The sequence below is a fragment of the Adiantum capillus-veneris genome, chromosome 3 (assembly GCF_014529385.1).
Source record: "Adiantum capillus-veneris isolate H3 chromosome 3, ASM1452938v2, whole genome shotgun sequence".
NCBI classification, from domain to species: domain Eukaryota; kingdom Viridiplantae; phylum Streptophyta; class Polypodiopsida; order Polypodiales; family Pteridaceae; genus Adiantum; species Adiantum capillus-veneris.
The window spans coordinates 149811932-149833276 of NC_140933.1; positions in this window are offsets into that span (position 1 = coordinate 149811932).

Below are 21345 nucleotides of genomic sequence, written 5' to 3' on the forward strand. Positions count from 1 at the left end.
CTTGGATACCTTGTCTCCCTTCCAACGTGAAGTAATGGACAATAATGATGTGTAAGTGTCTTGGTGTTTTATTTAAGTTCTTGATAGCTTGTCTCCGGTGTTGTTATCAATTTAGCCATAAATCCCACATACTGTAAGAGGGCGACAGGGTGGAGAGGACTCCCCTGGCCTTAAGACAGTGATTGGGGTGGCTTTTTTCTTGTGATGTGTTGTGGTGTAATTTACTCAGGCTATGTTGAACAAATACTAATCTCACTTTGATTGGTCATGACAGATTTGTAAGAAGCATTAGTGCAACAAGCACCCCCTTCCCCTTCTCTCTCTTTCTTACATATATATATTTATGTTTGTGATCATTATGGATCACTTCAAAGCAGCCGAGCCCATCTCTCTCTTCTCTCTCTCTCTCTCTCTCTCTCTCTCTCTCTCTCTCTCTCTCTCTCTCTCTCTCTCTCTCTCTCTCTCTCTCTCTCGTGTTTTTAGTGTGTGAGAGTGTTCCATTGGTGTTAGGGTTAGTGTAAATTCCTTGCTTGTTGTGGGTTGCTCTAACGATTCTCCTCTTTTGCGTCCTAGTTAGCTCTTAAACTAGGTGGTGCCCCTTGTGTAGTTGGGATTTGGCTGGGGGTTTGTTGTTTTGGTTTGTGTTGTGTTGTGCCCCAGCCCCATTGAGCAACACGGGAGCCTTGAAGGGTGTCTAGAGGTTGCTCTTCTTGTTGCCCGCCCCGGACCGCTTCACTACATACACAAAGGTGTCGCCATTATCCAAGCAGTTGAGACATTCCAAAAAATTGCCGCCACTGAATAACATAGGCCATTTCTTGGACAAGCAAGCCCCAGGGGTGCCAGCGCTCAAGAAGCACAAGCCCCAAGGGTGTCAGCGCTCAAGAAGCGCAGAGCTGGGGTGGAGTACCTTTCTTGGCTAGCATTATTCATCTTCTTTATGAGCGAGGAAGGATGAGGAGGACATGATTTGAGGAGCTCGCCTACCACACGTTCAAGTTGGGTCCTTTACTTAGTAGGAAAATCCATTTTCAACAACGTATGGTGTTCATGTTTGGTGCCCAAAGAGTAGGAGAAATTCTCGCATCACCAAACCCTGTCATCCTACCTCTTATTGATTATCATAGGTCGTTTGATGTGAATATCTTTTTTTTGTTGTAGAATAGATTGCAAGCTAGAACATTATTGTGTAAATCTTTTTAAGAAAGAAAAACAAAAACGGGTGTCACTTTGAAATCAATTCAATGAAAGCCAACGCCAAATGTCTGGGTATCCTCTTTTCTTTGGAGAGCCTGGAGAGGATGCAGAATTATTTTTAGCGAATTTCAAGATGTCTTGCCGTATCAAGAGGATAGTAACTGATCAAGAACGTGTAGAAATGTTTGAGGTGGTCCTTAGGAAAGATGCTAGCACTTGGTTTGACTCTTTGCCTGAGGAAGTTAAGGGGAATTAACACAGAAGTTTGAATCGTTTTCAAGAAATACTTCTTTGATCCCCAAAACACTCAAAAATTATGGCAAGACATTGTTTCTCATAAGCAAAAAGACTTAGATGACTACTACTTGTACAAGCAAGAGTTTCTACGTCTTTGGGCTCTATGGATACGAAATGTTGCTAACCCTGGTGATGGTGCGGAATTTCTAAAGAAGGAGAGGTTCATAGCCGGACTCTTTCCTGACCTTAAGGTAAAAGTTGAGGCGGGTGCACCTGCTACCTTTGATGCAGCTGAAACTAGGGCTGCTGAGAAGAAATATAGGAAACTCAAGTGCTTAAGGGGAGAGGTTCCAATAGAAGGTCTTAGACCCAAAGGTAAGTCACAAGCATCAACATCAAGGAGAGCTTCCTGAGGTAACGGCGGAAGTAATTGAGAAGTTAAACGAATCTTTAAGCAGCCTGTCAATTCACCTTGCACAAGCTGTAGGTCCAAAGGGACAAGCAAAGAAGTCTGAAGAGCGAGATCCACGACCTAGGAGAGTCTTGCAATGTTGGAATTGCGGAGAGTCTGGACATGGGATGTATAATTGTCCTTGGCCCCGTGGGGAGCCAGGGAGACCTAACTTGAATTACCCAGTGATGAATGCAGGTGAAGGAACTGGTCAACAACCAAGGCTTCTACAAAGACCAAATGGACCAAGACCACCTCCACAAGGGGTAGAAGGAGTTCCACCTTTGCCAGATCCAAATGTGCATGTGGTAGAGGTGACAAACTCAAATGAGGTTGACATGGAAGCAAATGGCATTAAGCGTGGCCGAGGAAAAGGTAAAGAGAAAGAGGGTGTCCCATCACAGAGTGACCATGGACAAGGCAAGAAGGCAAAGGAGACCAAGGAAGCTAAGAGGACTCGACGTCGTATCAATCTCCAAGACTTCCCTCTTGGACATGGTATGGCTCCATACAACCTGTTGGAAGACATGCGAGGTAAGGGTCCTGATATCTCATGGCCTCAGTTTCTTGCATTATGCCCACAAGTTAGGAGGGATTTAACAAAGGCAGTTAGCACTAGGAGAAAGGTAAAAGAGAGTTTTCCTGTTGTAAAAATTGCACATGCTGAAATGAACGAGGATATTACACCTGTGCTAGATTGTTACATAAAAGGAAGATTGGTTAGGAAAGGTCTAGTGGATGGGGGTGCACAAATTTGCATCATGACAGAAGGGCTCATGCAAAGACTAGGCATGCACATCCATGAGACACCTGAAATCAAAGTGAAAATGGCAAACAATAGCAAGGCTAGGTGCGTAGGCATTTGTAAAAATGTTTTTGTGGAGGCCTTTGGCATTAAGAAGGCAGTGGATTTCTATGTCATGTCTACCAAGGGAAATGGTTACCCATTTATCCTAGGAAGACCATGGCTAATGAAAATGCGAGCTTTGCAGGATTGGGAGAGTGGAAAGCTAATTTGCAGGAATGACAATCACAAGAAGGTTGTCTTTGACATGAAGGAGCAACGCCAAGAGGAGCTCCATGAAGAATCATCTCGAAGTGAGACGGAAGAAGATTGGACTGAAAACACTTCAGAAGAAGAAAGTAGCGGCAGCATTACTGAAGAGGAGTCTTCCATCGAAGTCATGGGGGTAAGGTTTAAGCCAAACAACCAAGAGACCTCTTCTCGAGGTTTGGAAGAGGTAGGTTCCCAAGAGAACCAAAAGGTGGAAGATGAAGGAATGTTAGAAGGTATGTTGTCTACAACACTTACAAAGGATGAAAGAGAGGAGTTCAAATGTGTGCTAAGGAAATTTCCGAGGCTTTTTGCTAAAGACTACACCGATGTGCGTGGAGTAGATGTTGTTCAACACAAGATTGAGTTGAAGCCAGAGGCCACACCTAAGGCTCAAAAGCTACGAAGGCTAGGAGTCATTAAGGAGCAGGCTCTACTCAAGGAGGTAAGAAAGCTTCTAGCAGCAGGTTTCATTTATCCAGTGGAGAATTCAGAGTGGGTCTCTCCCGTTGTTGTCACTCCTAAGAAAAACGGCAAGTGGAGGGTGTGTGTGGATTATCGTCCACTTAATGAGGCAACAAAAAGAGATCACTTTCCCCTCCCATTTCAGGATGAGATACTAAATGAAGTAGCTGGTCATGAGAAGTACACTGTGTGTGATGGCTACTCAGGTTACTTTCAAATAGGTATCGCATTGGAGGATCAATTGAAAACAACCTTTATCACTCCTTGGGGTTGTTATGCTTTTAGAGTCATGCCATTTGGCCTGACAAATGCTCCTGCAACTTTCCAACGCTTCATGAACATGGTGTTTCAAGCATTCTTTGGAAAGTCCATTAGGGTTTTTATTGATGATTTTTGCATTTATAGCTCAAAATCATTGCATCTACAAAGGGTAGAAGAAGGTTTAAAGAAGCTCTATGACATGGGAGGTCAACTCAACCCCGACAAGTGTCACATAGCTGAGGATGAAGTGATCTTGCTTGGTCACAAGGTTTCCTATAAAGGCATTGAGGTGGATCCTTCAAAGGCAAAGGCTCTTATTGAGCTCCCCTCACCCAAGAATCTCAAAGAGGTCATATCATTCATTCAAAAAGTGAAGTATATGTCACGCTCTATTCACTTAGCTTCGGAGTTGCTTCATCCTTTGCAAAAGTTGACACAACAAGTAGAATTTGCATGGTCTGATGATGCTTGAAGAGTACTTTTGTAACATTAAAGTCATTTTGTCAGAGCTACCAACACTCATGCCTCCTTGTTGGGAGTACACATTCTTTGTTAGCTCTAGTGTTTGGAAGGAAACAATTGGTGCGTGTTTTTGTTACAACAAGATCCCTATAGTACAAGGATGGCCCATCTACTTTGCTAGTAGGGTCATGAATGCTTTAGAGAGAGGCTACACGGAGGCAGAACTCATGATGCTTTCTCTCATGTTTGCGATAAGGAAGTTTAGATCCTACTTGCTCCCAAAACCTTTTGTAATCCTCACCGCAGAGAATTTGTTCCCTTGGGTGTCATCTCAAATGAATCTTAGTACTAGGATCTCAAAGTGGATTATGGAGTTGCAAGAGTTTCAATACTCTTTCAAGGTAGAAGATAGTGTGCGTGCACAATTGGCAGGGATTCTCACTTATAGGGTGCATGAAAAGGAGATTAAGGTGCCTGAAGTAAAGACCCTACCATTGCCACCACCAAAAAGTATTCCTAATGCTTTTACCTTGTTCTTTGATGGAGCTTTTCGTCGAGCCACATGAAAGGCAGGGGGAGGGCTAGTGTTGCTCAACCCAAGTGGAGAGGTGGTCATGAAAGAGAAGTTCAATCTACCAAGTTCAGCTAGCAACAATGAAGTAGAATATGACACACTACTTCATGGTTTAAAAATATGCATTGGCCATGGTATACAACGTCTCATGGTAAAAGGAGATGCACTTCTCATTGTTAAGCAGATTTTAGGCATCTAGGCATGCAAAAATGAAAGACTAAGGGCCAAAGTTCTTACCATCCGTAGGCTATTTAATCAATTTGAGGAGGTGCAATTATATCATATTCCTAGGAAACAAAATGAAGATGCTGATTTACTTGCACAACAAGCCGTTGCATGTGTAAAGAAAGAAGTGCAGTCAGGTCATCATGGTGGCGGCTGCTATGAAGCAACCGAGGTACCAGGGATTGGAGTCATTGGCTCCCATTATTGGCTACATTTTGGAGGGTGAGTTTCCACAAGACTTCACGAAGGCTCAGAAGAGGAGACTCATGAAGAAGGCAAGCGCATATCTCTTCCTAGAAGGCTCCCTCTATCAAAGAGGGAAGGATCAAGTGTGCAGAAGAGTACCAACTATCGAGGAAATTCCAACCATTCTAAAAGGTTTGCATGAAGAGGCATGTGGTGGTCATTTTGCCCAAGAATCAACTCTGAAGAAGATTTTGCTTGCGGGGTATGTTTGGCCAAGCTTGCATGTGGATGTTCAACATTGGTGTAAAAGCTGTCACAATTGTCAGATAAATGGAAATAGAAGGTTGGTGCATGGCCCGAGGCAAATAGTGCTTGCAAATGGACCCTTTGAAAAGTGGGGCATTGATGCTATGGGTCCTCTACCTAGGACAAAAAATGGTAAACTCTACATTCTAGTGGCTGTAGACTATATGACTAGGTGGGTGGAAGCTCAAAGTGTGGCAAGAGTGAATGAGAGGACAATTAGCAAGTTTGTGTACAATCACATTTGTTGCAGATTTGGCACACCTTTGGAGATTGTTTCTGATAATGGTCAAGGGTTTAGGAAGGGCTTGCTCACATAAGTTTGTGAAGAGCTTCACATTCTACATCGTCATAGCACACCATACTACCCACAATCAAATGGTTTGGTGGAGAAGGCTAATGGTGTCATTGCAGGAATCATTAGAAAGATGGTGCAAAACAAGACAAAATTATGGGATGACTTCTTGGATGGTGCCTTGTGGGCATATCGAACCACATATAGGGAAGCCACGAAGTTCACACCATTTCACTTGGTCTATGGTCAAGAGGCTTTGCAGCCTATCGAGCTCAACATTCCAACAATGCGACTTCATGGCAAAGGAGCACAAGATGATCAAGAGGTATGGATGGATCGACTTCTTACGTTAGTGGAGCTTGAGTGGAAAAGAGAAGCAGCATATGAGTGCTACAAGAGGAAAGACACAGCACGAAGGAAGAAACGCACGACAAGAAACTGAAGGACAAAGGCATCAAGGAAGGAGAGCTTGTGCTAAGGTATGACAATCGACTTGACAATAGTTTTGATGCCAAGTTTGAAACTAGATGGCAAGGGCCATACATAGTCAAGAAGGCTTTCAATTCTAGTTACTATCAGCTTATGGACTTGAATGGTAAAGAGCACTCCAGGAAGGTAAACGGGTATCGCTTGAAGCCCTATTTGAGTCGCCTTCTACCAAAGGATCTACCAAAGATCTCTCCAAAGGCCGCTGTCTCATGTAAGTATTGTTACATGAAGCATGAGTGTAACTCCAGCCAAAATTCTGAGGGGCCAAACAATGAAGATCTCGTCAAGGACTCTGAAGCACTCTCTTTGGAAAAGATGCTCTATGATGGTACATGAATATACCATCATCCTCCGGGGGAGGGCTAATGATAGCCGTTTTTCGGCTCTCTGTAATTGCCATAGTGAGTTATCTCACCCTATCAAATCACTCAAACACTGTGGTTACCCTCACCCTTTCACTGTATATAGGTGCGTGTGAGTTAGGGGACTTTTCCCATATCTCCTTACTGAAATAAAAAACCCTCAATTAGCTAGTCATTGGGCTAGTTGAGCCAAAAAAATAAAAAAAAAAAATAAAAAGATAAGTATATTATGGCCCATGCGTATGTAAATATTTCTTTGTATATAGGACCTAAATAAAAGATGTTTTCTTTTTATAATTATTTTGGTATTTATTTAAATATTTGTACCTAGGTGTGTGTTATTTATGCTCTGTATATTGCCTCACCATTACCACAATTTTTTTTTCTTACCATTTTTCATACTCTTTATTCCATATAGAAATATTTTCATGTAAGCGTTCTTATATTTGGTGTAACTCCACCCCAACAAAAATCCAAAAAAACTAGTTTTATTTATGTGTATATTTTTTCACTATTGTGATTTTTCCCTTCCTAGATCTATTTTTTTTTTTCAAAAAAATTAGAATACCAAAATATTTATCTTTTTATGGTAGCCTCATAATGAGAGAGATTTCTTTTGACCCCTTTATATTTTTTCCACTTATATTATTTATATTTGACATGTACATATTTTTTAGACCCCTCAATATTTGATTTTCTTAGTTGTACTATTCACTTATATCATGATCTCAACAATATCTTCAATTATAGACCTACCACATAAGGTCAAGGATAGGTGGCATGCATACATGCACTATGGAGGGCTCACTCTTGGAGGTATTCAAAAGAATCATCCAAAGAAGGACCCCACAAGGACCTTGTGCAGTGGAAAAAAACGGTCGGTTTTGCTGAATTTTTAAAGTTCACTTGATCTCCGAATTTGAAAAGGTGATACAAACAAAAGTTGTAGCTCCTGAGCTGAAATTTTGCCTCAAATTTTTTCATATTTTTTTGAGCTACGAGCTGTGAGCTATGATTTTATTAGTGGACCCTAGTTTTCCCATGCTATGCAGCCACACTCTCTCTTCCACTTTATCATTTTCCTCTTTCACACACACTTCTCCACTCATCATCCCCACCTCTCTCACCACTCCTCTCTGCACCCTACTCACCTTCTCCTCAACCTTGAAGAATAAGAGAAACCATGGTGAACTCATACCTCCCACACACAATTCCATTCCAAAATTGACCACCTAGTCTCATTTTTCCTCCTCCAATTTACCCATATCTATCAAAAAAACCACAAAATTCAGCCTCTTCTCTTAAAAGACAGCATCATGATGGTTGATTACTCAGCTTCAATTACCTTGTCTCTCAAGGAAGGTCAAGAGTGGAGAAAAAATGTACCGTCAAAGCTAGTGGTCCGTCAACAAGCGTCAAAATTGGCCCTACTCAAGACACTTGGAGCATCAACCTTGTAAGAAATCCACCTTTTCTTACCTCTTAAGAGTTTTTCTTCCTTATTTGTATCCTACATGGATACTCCCATTGTAAATATCCAATTCCATTTGTAAATTAATACTAACTCTACTAACAATAACCCACTATGAAAAGTCCTATCACCTCCATTTCTCTCCTCTCTCTTTCCCCACCAACTTCTTGATAATTCCAAGAAAAAGAAATTAGATAAATTGCTGAAAATCTAACCCAACCATGGTTAGAGGAGTAACCCTAGTCTTCAAAATATCTATAAAAGGAGGGTGTAGCTAGAACAAAAAGGAGGAGCGATAAGCAAGAGCACTATGCTATAGCTTGAGAAGCCAAGCTCAACCTCTCTAGAAGGAGCTCTTGAGTGGAAGCTCATTGTCTTATGCATGTGCATGTGTTGTAATAGGGGATTAGCAAGGGAACTCTATGCCATTGTAGAGAGAGAGAGTGATCATTCAATTGAGAGTAGGAAATCTATCATTTCTCATACTAGTGTAAGCCCAACATTTGCTGAATCAAGGAGGGTGGATTTGGACTAAGCTTGGATACTTTGTCTCCCTTCCAACGTGAAGTAATGGACAACAATGATGCGTAAGTGTCTTGGTGTTTTTTGTTAAGTTCTTGATAGCTTGTCTCTGGTGTTGTCATCAATCTAGCCATAAATTCCACATACTGTAAGAGGGTGATAGGGTGGAGAGGACTCCCCTGGTCGTAAGACAGTGATTGTGGGGTGGCTTTTCTTGTGATGTGTTGTGGTGAAATTTACGCAAGCTATGTTGAACAAATACTAATCTCACTTTGATTTGTCATGACAGATTTGTAAGAAGGTATTAATGCAACAAGCACCCCCTCCCCCTTTCTCTCTCTTCTTAAATATATAGTTGTGTTTGCTTGATCATTGCCGATACGTTTCAAAGCAGCCCGAGCACTATCTCTCTCTCTCTCTCTCTCTCTCTCTTCTCTCTCTCTCTCTCCTCTCTCTCTCTCTCTCTCTCTCTCTCTCTCGCTCGCTCTCTCTCTCTCGTGTTTTAGTGTGTGAGAGTGTTCCATTGGTGTTAGGGTTAGTGTAAATTCCTTGCTTGTTTGTGGGTTGCTCTAACGATTCTCCTCTTTTGCGTCCTAGTTCGCTCTTAAACTAGGTGGTGCCCCTTGTGTAGTTGGGATTTGGCTGTGGGTTTGTTGTTTTGGTTTGTGTTGTGTTGTGCCCCAGCCCCATTGAGCAGCACGGAGCCTTGAAGGGTGTCTAGAGGTTGCTCTTCTTGTTGCCCGCACCGGACCGCCTCATGCTCAATGCTAAGAGCATAGGTCATCAAGAAACAGTCAGATGGGAAGAATACTTACCTATTCTCGATTTTGCCTACAGTAGTGCTAAGCATGTCACAATTGGATTTAGTCCTTTCATGCTCATGTATGGGTTTCAACCTATAAAGAATGAGGATGCAAGAGAGCTAAACAAGACAAGCACAAAGCACACAGAGATGGAAAGCTTCTTCTTCTTCACAGAAAAGAGAGTACAAAATGACTAAGTGCTAAAGCTGAAAAGTAGCACATATGTACATGCGGTCACTAAGTGTGAACTCGCTAGAAGCGTACTAGGCTGGCACTATAAGTGTAGTCCAGCTGTAGAATCACTGGCAGAGATCCTCCGTGTCAGTCACCTAACGCACCAATGAGTAAATGCCGTAAGCGGCCAAGACCCGTAGTGGATGCCAGCTCAAGGTGTAGAGCTCGACATCTCAACACTCCCCCTCGAGCTCTACATGTCGCAGAGTCCAAGCATAGTCCGAAAACGTCGAAGCTTCTCAGCTCCGAGGGCCTTGGTAAAGATATCCGCTATCTGCTCCTCTGCTGTGCTGACATAGACCAAGTCGATGTCGCCCGCCAACACTCGCTCTCGAACGTAGTGGTAATGGACCTCTATGTGTTTGGTCCTGGCATGGAACACTGGGTTGGGTTCCTAGCCAGCTTCATGTTGCTGAGGTTGTCACAATGGATGAAAATCTGCTCGTCCACCTGCACTCCCAAGTCCTCAAGTAATGTGCGTAGCCAAGCTACCTCACACGCCGCAACTACTGCACCTCTGTACTCGGCCTCTGTGCTCGATAAAGCACCGTAGGCTGCTTGCTTTTTGCTGCTCCAAGTAGCAGTAGCACTCCCAAAAGAGAACATGAAGCCACTCGTAGATCTCCTATCAACAATGCTAACTGCCTAATCTGTATCTGTATACCCATACAATGCTAATGGTGCATCTGCTGCATAGAACAATGCGTAGTCAAGAGTACCTTGCACATACCTAAGTGTGCGTCGTACTCCATCCAAATGTGGCTTCCTCGGAAGCTGCATGAACTGACTCTCCAAGCCTACTGTGTAGCTCAAGTCTAGCCTCGTGATAGTCAAGTAGATTAGACTACCTACAATCTTCCTGTACATGTTGACATCCTCAACAACATCACCCTTCTCTGCACTCAGCTTTGCATTCACATCCAAGGGAATAGAAATTGGCTTACAATCAGCCATACCATACTTTGACAACATGTCCAAAGCATATTGCCTCTGTGATAGCCATACACCCTCTGGAGTCCTGATCACCTCAATGCCAAGAAAGTAGCGCAACTCGCCTAAATCTTTCATTTCAAACTCCTGTTTGAGAAGACCCTTCACATGATCAATCTCCATAGCATTGTCACCAACAATAATAAGGTCATCTACATATATGGTAATGACCACAATCCCCACATCACTCTCACGTACATAGAGTGAATGATCAGCATGAGCTCTCCTAAAACCAATACTGACAAGATACTTGGCAATCCTGTCATACCATGCTCTAGAGCCCTGCTTCAAACCATACAAAGCTTTGAGAAGTCTGCATACATAATCTGGGTAACCTAGATCGACATAACCAAGTGGCTGATCCATATACACTTCCTCTTGCAACTCACCATTCAAGAAGGCATTCTTTACATCCATTTGATGCATAATCCATCCTCTAGATGCAGCCACTGCTATGACATCTCTCACAGTCATCATCTTTGCCACTGGAGCAAAGGTCTCCTCATAGTCTATGCCATACGTTTGTGCGTAACCCTTTGCGACCAGCCTTGCCTTGTGACGCTCAATGTTACCATCAGCCTAATGCTTGGTTTTATACACCCATTCACAGCCAATAGCTTTCTTGCCACTTGGCAATGACACCAACTCCCATGTGTCGTTTTCTTCCAATGCAGCCATCTCTTCATTCATTGCATCATCCCAATGCACATTTCCAACTGCATCCTCAAAACATGTGGGCTCCACATCCTGTATCACCTTAGCCATGTAGGCTTGGTGATGCGCTAGATACCCATCATAAGTCAATTTCTGAACTGGATTTCTGACTCTATTAGATCTGCGCAGTCCTGGGTCACTCCTTTGCCCTCTAGCATCTTCTTGTACTTTCCTTACACCAGGTGTCCTGACAACCGGAATTCCAAATTCCTCATCAAGACTTTGTTCAGAACCATCTGAATCCATGTCTACATGTGAAAAACCTGATGATGCATCAGCCATAAAGGGAGGTTCATCAACCTTTTCCTTTCCTTTTCGTGATACATTCCCTGTACCTGTTGGTGGAGTAACCTGCGTACGTAGTCTACCATTCCATGGTTTCTCAACAGAGCCACGAGAAGAGGACTCTTGTGGTCCACTCAAAACCTGTGACTGTGGCCTCACATTTTGTACAACCACATCATCTTTTACATCAACCCCAATAGTGCCATGTGCATTACTGTACCAGCTGCTCATCTCATCAAAGACTACATCTCTGCTCACTCGTAATTCTCGTGTAGTAGGATTGTAGCACTTGTACCCCTTTTGTTCAAGGGAATATCCCACAAGAATACATTTCTCTACTTTAGGATCCAATTTCCTATGCAACTCATCTGGTATATGCATGTAAGCTATGCAGCCAAACACTTTCAAGTGTGCCAAATCAAGCTTTGTACCTGTAAACTTTTCCTCAGGTGTTACATCATGCACCGCAGCTGTAGGTGTCCTGTTCATAATGTACACAGCTGTATTTACGGCTTCAGCCCAGAGATGATGAGGCATGTTCTTCTCATTCATCAATGCACATGCAACCTCTACAATGTGCCTGTTTTTCCTTTCTGCGACCCCATTCTGTTGTGGAGTATATCTACATGTAAACTACCTGCGTATACCATGCATTTGCAGAAAATCTGAAAAATCATTGGAGAAGTACTCTCCCCCTCCATCTGACCTCAATATCTTGATTTGCATATCTGTCTCCTTCTCAATCATGACTTTGAAGTCTTGAAAGTGACCAAACACTTCACTTTTGTTACGCATGAAGTAGACCCATACTTTCCTTGTATGGTCATCAATGAAAGAGACATAATACTTGCAACCATGTATACTTGCAGTATCGGTTGGACCCCAAACATCTGTGTGCACCACCTCAAGTGGCTTTTTACATACATTGCGCTCGTGTGGAAATGAGCCCTTTGACTGTTTTCAAAACTGGCATGCTGCACACACTTTATGCATACCATCCACCTTGAATTTGGGCAAACCTTTTACAATCTGTTTTGATTGCATGCTGCGCAATCTCTGCTCATTGACATGGCCAATGCTTTTGTGCCAAATGTCAACATCAGCCACAACACCTGTGCCCTGTGCAAATAATGCAGCTTTTACCTCAAGCATGTCTACATTCAGCGTAAACATTCTGCCCACACATTTGCCCTCTCTGATCAGCTTACAGCCATTCTAGAAATCTTTTATTTACATAACAGCCATTTGGATTGAAGCAAACTTGCAAACCCTACTCAACCATTTGTCCAACAGAAACAAGATTCTTTGTAATGTTTGGACATGAAGACATGAAGTACATCTGCTAAGTACTTTGATTTCCCACTCTTCGTATTTAGAGGTATGTCCCCTACATGAGCAATGGGGTGAGCTGTGTCATCTCCTATCTTCACATAGCCTGACACATCTGGTTTGCGCATATCTCTAAACCACTCTCCACGAGACGTCATGTGATTAGAGGCACCTAAATCCACATACCAAACATCATCTTGGGTGGAATTTTCTGCAGTCATTGTATTCATTACATGCTGCATAACAAACATGCGCTCGTTTTTGCTGTCATCTGCATCTCTGCTAGTAGATGCATAGTTGCCCTATTCTCTCTTTCCACTTGCTTTTCCCTTTGGACAGTCACGTGACATGTGACCTCTTTCACCACAAGTCCAACATTCTCTGCTATCTGGAGTATGTTGCTGCCTGCTTGATCCTGCACCACGACCTCTTTGACTCCCCCTGCCTTGAGACCGGTTTCCCCCGCCACCTGTATTGTTTTGATTTGATTGGCCTTCCAGAAATTGGCCCCTGCAACCCCTTGGGCCTCAACCACGACCTCTACCTCTAACTCTGTTGGAGTTAGAATAGAAGGCCTGTTTAGAATTATTTCTGCCATGAGAGAAGATGTGTCAAGGTTCTTCTCCTCAAGAATAAGCATAGAAATCAAATCTTGGAACACGGGGATGTCGTCTCTTGTATTCATGGAAGACCTAAAATGTACATACTCATCTCCTAGACCATCCAAGCATGCACGGACAATGTCATCGTCTTCCACTGAGACTTTAATAGATCCAAGAGCCTCAATGATACTCTTGATCTTCAAGGCATAATCATTGATTGAGAGGTTGTTCCTCTTAACCTGATTTAGCTCCGACTTTAGTTGAAGCTTCCTGGCCTTGGTGTTCACCTCGAACACTCTGCCTAAGTTTCTCCATGCAATCGCGGGGGTTTTAGCATCCTGTAGATAGCCCATCATGCCATCTGTGATGCTCATATAAAGCCAATACATCACTTTGCTCTGGCCTTGTTGCCAGTCCCTCAAAGCTTTCCTTTGTTCTGCTGTAGCATTTGCCTCGGGAATCTCTGGTTCCTTTTCATTGTCTCTTTCTACATAGTCCCAATAACATTTTCCTTTTAGGAAATTTGTTATTCTGAACTTCCATGCAGGGTAGTTATTTTTCTCAAGCTTCTCAGTAACAATCTGACTGAAACCGTCAGACATCTTGAAGCACTAAGACCAAATAGCTGCAATCTGCAAAAACCTGCAAATCTACTGAACCTGCTATCGTGGTACCTGTAACGCTATCTACACTCAACGAGTGTCCACAATCAAGCGTACATACAACCACTGTACTTGTACAGTAAATCTCTGTATACTGCACTTTGGAGACCTTTTCAGAAACTTGTGCATCTGGTCGTGGATTGCAAACGAAGGGATTGTGATGCTCTTGCTCCCTTAGCCTCTCTTGCCTGCACCAGGCTCTGATACCATGTAAAGAATGAGGATGCAAGAGAGCTACACAAGACAAGCAAAAAGCACACAGAGATGGAAAGCTTCTTCTTCTTCACAGAAAAGAGAGTACAAAATGACTAAGTGCTAAAGCTGAAAAGTAGCACATATGTACATGCGGTCACTAGGTGTGAACTCGCTAGAAGCGTACTAGGCTGGCAGTATAAGTGTAGTCCAACTGTAGAATCACTGGCAGAGATCCTCCGTGTCGGTCACCTAATGCACCAATGAGTAAATGCCGTAAGCGGCCAAGACCCGTAGTGGATGCCAGCTCAAGGTGTAGAGCTCGACATCTCAACACAACCTAGGTCACTTGTTACGGTGGGGTTGACAATCAAAAAGCTCCAACAGGTTAAGGATTTTCTCCAAGACCACATGGATATGATGAAACTCGCTCGTCAGAATGTCTGACAAGCGCATGATCGGTATAAGAAGTATGCTGATGAGAGAAACGTTGGCAAGTTACCTTCGAGGAAAGAGGAGGAAGTATTTTACGTGTTCCAGAATATTCAAAAAGTTTGAAAATTGGGCCAACACCTAAATTATCTCCCCGATATTGTGGGCCTTTCAAAATACTCAAGTGAGTAGGTGATCGTGCCTACAAATTATTGCTACCTACACATTCTCGTATTCATCCGGTGTTTCATGTAAGCCATTTACATAAGCGGTTACATGGGATTGACAATGTCATTGCCCAACAGATTTTGGTTGATTTCGTTAAACCTCCTATCTTAGTGCATGAACCTGAATGTGCTCTCGACTATCATGAGTTATGTACACGTCATCATGTATGTCAACAAGCCTTAATCAAGTGGAAAGATCAACCTAATGAAGGTGCCACTTGGGAAACATTAGTGTTCTTAAGAAGAAGTCCCCACTTTTGTTTTCAAGGACGAAAACTCTTCTTTAAGGGAGGAGTAATGTCAGGACAATGGCAAGGCCGGACTAGACAAGGGCAAGGCCGAGCTAGGCAGTGTGGAAAGGGAGTCGAACTAGGGCAAAGGGCTAGGAGCCATGCTATATAGTGGGTCGTTGGGAGGTGGACTCCTAGGTTCTAGTTCCCCTTGTCTAACACTCCCAAAGATTTTGTGTGGCTACGGTGTCACGGGATATGTGCTCAAAACGTGAGCCGATGGGCTACTAGATGTGGGAGAAGAGGGGAAGCCAAGAGTTACTGTGCCGCACAACACAATAGTTATTAGTCAATTGGAAATGTTACCGACGCACAAAATTTTCTTGGAAATTGGCAGCACCAATGAAATTAATGCACAATCATGAAGCAATGACGTTAACGACACCGTTAATTAATTCAAGCGATGATCTGGGAGTTTAAGCTCTCTTTACAGTTTTTCTTGGGTCGTTAACGGCTCCCTGATTCATCAATAAGATTAATTAAATCTAAGCTGTCATCAATGAGAAAAACCCTCATGTGTTGGTTTTCTAGAATCGATTGTCTTCCTCTTTAAGTCTTCATTTTATCATTGTCGATTCCTTTCTTTTGTTTCTTGTTGAGCTTGACTCCCTTCCTGCCTGCAAGCCCCCTTCAATCTTTTATGCAACTTCCTCCTTCCTTCTCAAGAGCAAGTCTCGTTCAAGTTACCCGAAGGCCGAGAAAGATAGAGTGAGCCTTCCTTCCCTTGGTTTGCTTGCCAAGACTGAGAGAGAGAAACAACAAGCCTTATTTCCCTTGGTTTGCTTGCCAAGGCCAGAGAGAGAGAGAGAGAGAGAGAGAGAGAGAGAGAGTTAGTTCTCTCCTTACTTCCCTTCTCCAACACGAGAGTGAGAGAGAGCAAGAGAAGGCCCTGCCCTTTGCTTATTGCTATCCGTCGTAACCCTTGCCCTACCTTGCTTCTTTGTAACCTCTTTTTCCCTGCTTGCTAACCTAAAAACTTCACATTCTTCAACTTCTTATAAATAAGCCCCTCCCCCATGTATTCATGGCGCCGTGACTGACGTGGCATGGGAGTGAGTCCTATGACGTGGCATACCAACTTTGGGACAACATCAAACATGCGACAAAAACTGCACCAAATTGGGTCACCATGAGCTGCTCATCAATTCTCGCTTTGTGGATGTCGTGAATCCAAGAATCACCGCTCTCACTGTGAGCAATTTTTTGTCCTATGCGCTGCCTGCTCACAGCCTTCACGCCATTGCCTCCCTTCTTTCGTTCTCTTCACATTCACTTAATTTGGGTGGCCACTACCTCATTTTCCTTGGGCGGTCGGCCCTTGTAGTGGCACCACTTTTAGCATGCATAATGTAGCAAAGCAATGCCAAGCACATCGCCCAATCAATTTGGGTGGCCATTAGTGGGTGGCCAGTTCCCCTCAAGGTCACCCCATTTGGCATACACTTCTGACTAGGCTTTACATATCACCACTTTCTCCAATAGCCTCAAGTTGGCAAGGTGAAAGCACAAACAAATGCATCAAGGAGAAAGGCCTTCCCTTCGTATTCTGTAAAAGCAGCTCAAAAGTTCCACATCGTAGCTATGTAAAATGTACCGCAAGAGACCACATTTTAAAAGAATCCACTCAAGCACTTATCGTGCTCTCTTAAGTGTATCACATTTGGCATACATCTCAACCAAAGCACTGCTACCTCGAGAACTTATTCTACTACATTGAAAACTCTGGATGTAGCTCAAAATTCCCACGTGGCACACCGATTGAGCGGACGAGACTGGTACGGATCTGGCCCCTGGTGAAATTTAATCTGGTGATATCCTTGTAATCGTAACTCCAATAACTGATCTAAAAAGACCAACATGCTCCACAAAGTGAGAACTTCAGTCCCGCACATTCACTTCATCTATGTCCCCTCAGTTGTGCAGTTTCCCAATCTGGTACGGAGCTGCAATCGACTTAAACTTCAACCTGCCATAACTTTTGCAGCATACCTCCTATCGATGAGTCGTAAAGACAGGCTGGTAGAGCAATTCAAGCACTACAATTCTAGATCATATACTAACATATGTGCTCACTTCAAGAATACTCCTTTTTAGCATCATTAAGGCCTCTGTTGGCTCTTTAAAGCCGCATTTGGCATGCATTAATCATTAAACTTGGCCTGTTAACAAGCCCTAATCACTGCTCAATAAATGTGTAGGCTCCAAATAAGCTTCACTTGCATTTCTCTTCTCTTTTTCCCATCATGAAAGTAGAGCTGCACGACATTCACCCCCTCTGAACCTGCACAGCCTCCAATCTGTGCCAATTGCACTACAATCTACATCTACTATAGGTAACTTAAGCTCTTTGCCATAATCATACTCACGTAACTTGTAAACATATGAAAAATAAAATAAGGCTTATACCCTATCATCAATGTTCTAGTTTAATCATTATATAGCTTCCCATCATAAATCTTTGAGCCGTACCTGCCGCATCTTCAAATCATTCAATTATGGAAAACCTATTTAGTGAACCCCGCCAGACTCAAGTGCTCCAATTAATGATCCGCACGGATTAACCATCAAGCTCACTTTAGAGAACCTTGTCAAGCATCCGTATGTCTTACTTTGTTTGCACACGGAAAGGCCATCAAGTCCTTTACTTTAACACTAGAATGGTAACCTAAGAGGACATAAAAGTGTCCTTTCAAGGTTTTGGGAAAAAATTCCAAAACCATAGTAGATCCGCTCATTTTGAAAAATCCTTTCATGAGCTTATAGTTCAGTAACTACTACATATGGAAAAAATGATAAACTTGTAATTTCTCTCATCCCTTGGTCACTACAAGCCTCCAAAGTTGATGGACCAGTGCATTTTGCCCAAAACAGCAATTTCTTACGGTTGATTGCATATAAATAAGAGTGGAGATTTTTGTAGGACATGAGATCAAATGCCCCGTTAACTTCAATGGGTTGGTGACCAAAACATATGGTTGCTTTTACCTCACTAATTTATTTTTGGGCAAAAAAATAGGTACAAAAAAGTTGCATTTTTGCCATTCTACGGACCTATCATCAAAGTTTCTATAGTCACGCTCAATACAGATACTATATACATGTTTTCTTAGTTCTCTTTGGGCCTCTAGATTCAAAAGGAGCCATGGAGCATGTCAAAAGGATAATGGATCTCTTACAATTGAAACCTTGGGGGCAATGATAAAGTGCTAAATACAGCAAACATGAAAAAACTGGGTTAGCATTATGACCTCTAGAAACCCATAGAAACTACTCAGTATCTAGCCAAGTTTGTAGTCTATGATTAGATATGGTTACTACCTACAAAATACACACAATTGGCCTAAGAAACTAGCAATATTGAGAAAGTTATACTTGCTACTCTAAAATGTATCGTATTCTTCAGGAATCAAAAAACTCAACCATCATCATATACTATTCTATATAGCATATTAGGTCCCCCAAAACTCAAGGAAGATTAGCTTTATGTTATACATTACACTTACACAATCAAAATTGAATTTGGATATCAAGAAAGCCACCAAAAAATCATATAAAAGTGCTAATTTTTGCCAAAAAACACGATTATGCAATTCTTGTAAATTGGTCATAACTTTCAATTTTAACACTTAGCTCTCCCTACAAGCATCAAATCATGTTGAGAACTATGAAGGTCTAACCTCTAGCCATCTAAACCTCATAAACATGACGTTTAGAGTGGTATAGTTGCAAAAAATTGAAAAAAAGCAAAAACAGGACCCGTTTTTTCACACAGTTTAGGTTCAAAAATGTTGTGCAAGAGTAAGGTTAATGGTGAGATCGATACTCAAAAAAAAATGCTAATTTTTTTTCAGCTCATAAGGAAACTTTGTGGATATATAGCACCTAAAAACTCATTTTCATACTCTTCAAATAATTCAAGCAAAATGGTCACTTACAGGACACAAAAGTGTCCTGTTACCATTCTAGTGTTGTTAAGTTATGGTAGCAGAACCAACTCAAAAGATGTGAAGATACTTCATCAACTGTCCAAGAAGTCAACTGGAATCCAGCCATGTAATCTTATTGAATGCATTACCAAAAACTATTCTGACTTAGCATAATCTAGAAACCAAAATCCTGTACCATGCAACCTGCTACAACAGACATCTGGTATCCTCTATCTCCAACTTGCACTTCAATAGCCCCAGGATCAAATGGGATAATAAGGAATTTCCCACACACTAGAGCATCATAATATCCACATGAGCATACATCTACAATATCAATCAACATCAAGCATTTTTGGTGCAAATATGCTATCCCTGGTTCAAATAGCACGCATTTACTATGCATACTTAACAGTATCCATCCATATTGAATCTTCTTACGAACATCCTTAGAATCTTCTGGATCAAACACCATTGAGATCACATAGCATTGATGGGCTCCGCAATATACCAGAACTTCACCTGAAGCATAGTGCAACACCCACATCTCATAAACTTTTGGCAACTTAAGCTCGTTACCAGCAAGCATTAAAGAATTTTGACTCCCTTTTTTTGGTATCCTGGACATTACTGACATAAGAATCAATAGGAATAGCATCCAAATCCAAGCACATTTAGCACATTGTCCAAGAAACACAAAACCCCGTGCACTTTTTGCAGTATCAAGGATGATTTAGCATCCTCACTCCCTCTAGATTTATAGCCATTAAAAAAAACCATGGGAATCTCTGGACCTATATCATCATATGAATTTTTACCTGTTGGGGTCTTAGCTTGATCATGAAAAACAACTTTATCATCATGTAGATCTGCATCCATAGAATCCTTGGGAAAATCACCCTTGGAAGTCTCAACATTCATCAAAATTGTAGGAGTTATCTCCTCATGTAGCCCATGTACAAGCATAGATGTAAAATCCCTGTCAATAATCTATTCACAATCAACATGATCTAGGCAATTTTCATACTCATCAATATCATCCTCTGCTTCCTCATCTGCATCCATGTTACTTAGCAATCCATTATAGCACTGCAAAGGTTCATCTGGCACCCCCTCTCATAAGGTACACCCATCAGAAAGAGCTTTTATACTGTCATAACCATCTCCTTCAGATCTAGGGAATATATCATCAATTATGGAATCTTCTTCCATGATAACAACATCTCCTTCAGATCTAGACAAGATATCATTAATTATGGCATCTTCTTCCATGATAACAACATCTACAAACATTTTTTTAGTAGCAATCATAGGTTCATTGACATCCTCAGGCTCATACTATGCTAGGTCCACAATCTTGGCCACTTCATCAGCTATTGTGTATATAATAGCTTTATTTATGCACTCATCTGCAGCAAACAAGTTGCCATGCTCCGTTATAGTACTAATAGTTTTAGAAATATCCTATAAAGGTTCATCTGCTTGATGAACTCCTTCCAAATAACCCATGTCAAAGTCAGCGGGTTGTGAACCACCAACGTACAGTCTATGTCTTCACTGAAACCATTATTGGAGGTAGCATCCATGCGAGCAATCTAAGAAAAAATTCATATAAGTCTATTTCAATATTAAATTCATCATATACCTTTTCTTCGTTGCTCAAAATATGCTCCTCTGAAACTGAATCTACTATTCCAGCGTAGCATTTTCTTTGGCTTTGCTTCTTGCAGAAATATGCTCCCAGAATTCATCATAGTTGAGGAGTTGCATCTGATCCCGTTCACCTTACTGAAGACAATCTTGCTTCATTTAGTAATCTCCTTTATTTTCTGATCTAGAATCCTTGAGCTTTTGTGAATAAATTCCTTTGTAAAATTGTCCCACCATGCGGGATATGCTTCTGCTAGTTCTTGAATCTGCCTTTTAAAATTTGAGCTTACAAACCTCTTCAAAAAGCTGAAATCGTCCAATTATCTGGAACATTTAAACTCTTCATCTTGGCTTCGAAACATGCAGGTAAAACCTTCTGTATCATATCCTCAAAATTATGATTAATGCTCTTCATACAATTCAAGTGCATAGCTCTACTGCAATCATCATTAGTA